This window comes from Trachymyrmex septentrionalis, unplaced genomic scaffold (genome assembly GCF_001594115.1).
Source record: "Trachymyrmex septentrionalis isolate Tsep2-gDNA-1 unplaced genomic scaffold, Tsep1.0 scaffold9, whole genome shotgun sequence".
Taxonomy (NCBI): Eukaryota; Metazoa; Arthropoda; class Insecta; order Hymenoptera; family Formicidae; genus Trachymyrmex; species Trachymyrmex septentrionalis.
The window spans coordinates 3,640,107-3,641,916 of NW_017306091.1; positions in this window are offsets into that span (position 1 = coordinate 3,640,107).

The window sequence follows — 1,810 nt, forward strand, 5'->3', positions numbered from 1 at the left end:
AGTGACGTCATTAATTCGCCAGTGAATTCTCTGCTGCCGTTCGCTCGAAGCGAGCTTCTTAATTCCGCCGATCGCGAATTCGCTGATGAGAGCTTCCTCTGCACGCTTGATTTCTATTCGCTAGCGACTAAAGTTTTGAAGTCGCAGCGTTAAGCGTGATCGCTAGTGATCAAGCGAATAGTTGATCGCAAAGCGCAACAGCGGCTCGAAGTACGTCATTCGATGACATGATTATTCTCTGAACGCTTATAATCTGAGTGGCCATAAGTCTACAAGAATGAACCCGCGTCTAGAAAAAGTCTTTAGTAACGAATTCGCTATGACGTCATTAGACGCGGCTTCCAGCGAATGTAAATCGCGCTTAACTCGCCAGATTCACTGCGCGAGCTCGAAGACGATGTTACCTCGATAAGACGAAACAGTAAAATATTACATGACAATCGGAGATTGTGTAAAAACGTGGGACACTCGCCTCATAAGCACCGTGATGAGATCGCGTGTTTATCTGACGGCTGAAATCTCGCGCGACGCGATTAAGAGACGTTTGGCATTAAATTGCAAAACGTCTTTCCCCCATCAGCGAGACACGACGCCGCGCGCGCGCGTCCTTTTTCTTCCGCGTCCCCCTCGGCGTCGGTCGTCTCGCCGCATTTAATTAACTTATTCATTCCAGCGCGTTGCTCCTAATTAAACGTGAACCGTAACACCTCGGCGCGGCGCGGCGCGGCCGAGGCGAAAGCGCCTTCATCGCGGTAAGAAAGATCCGATAAGCGCCGCGCGCGGCCTTAATGAATAGAGAGAACGGCGGCTCGCCCTCGGCCATCGGGAATCGAGAAGCAAACGAAAACACATTCCGCCATATCGGCCCGTCCGATCGGTTCGCATCGATGAATGTTCGCTCGGTTCGGTTTCTCCTTCGACAAAACTTGACTTGGGAGGGGGCGCCGGAGACTCCCGCGCTTTCGCGGAGATTGAACGATCCTCGCATCGCGCGCTGCCGTTGCCTCTCATTATGAGGGAAGAGATGAACGATAGACTTGATCTCGCCTCTCGATCTCGCGCTCCGGAACTTACGCTTCACCGTTGTACGGAGGGTCTTTACGTTTTGCTTCTTCGCTAGATTATCTCGCCTCGCGCGCTTCCGTAAATTTATTTAATATTTCAACGTTTAACGCGCGGAAAGACTTCGATGAGAAACAAAGTTCAAGTGAATAAAGTGAATTTAATACGTAGCAGATGAATATCATCGAAATGTAGAGCTTTCTCCCCTAAGGAGTTCATGGTCCGATCTTACGTTTTAAGTACAATCTTAAGATATCGTGAACCAATCATATTAGCGTCTTAAGATATTACTTCAGACGATTTTGAAATAAGAACGAGCTCTACGCCGCCCTGAAACTTAAATCGGCCCAAGAATCGAAACACGTCTTTGTAATTAATTTAAGAAACATATGTAGTTTCAGAAAACAATTACTTTTTTTAACTGAAGATTGTAAAATTCGTACGAGAATACGAATCAGAAACCCCGCTTCGTACTTTTTTTTTTTTTTTTTTTTCAATGTCGAAACCAAAACTTTTCGAAGCAATTAGAGAATAAATCGCGCGACTTATTTCGGTAATCGCTCACTCGCCGCGGGGCGTGTCGAATCTGCGACGCGAATTTTTGTCAGCGTTGCGGAATTCCTCGGGAATCGTTTTCACAGATACGGTCTTCGGTTCCCCTTCTCAAAAGTATCTGGCAAGCCGCCGTCAGCCATGGAAGTGTCGAAGGGGTCGCGATGCGGATTCGCGAGGGGTCGAGGAGGGGCGG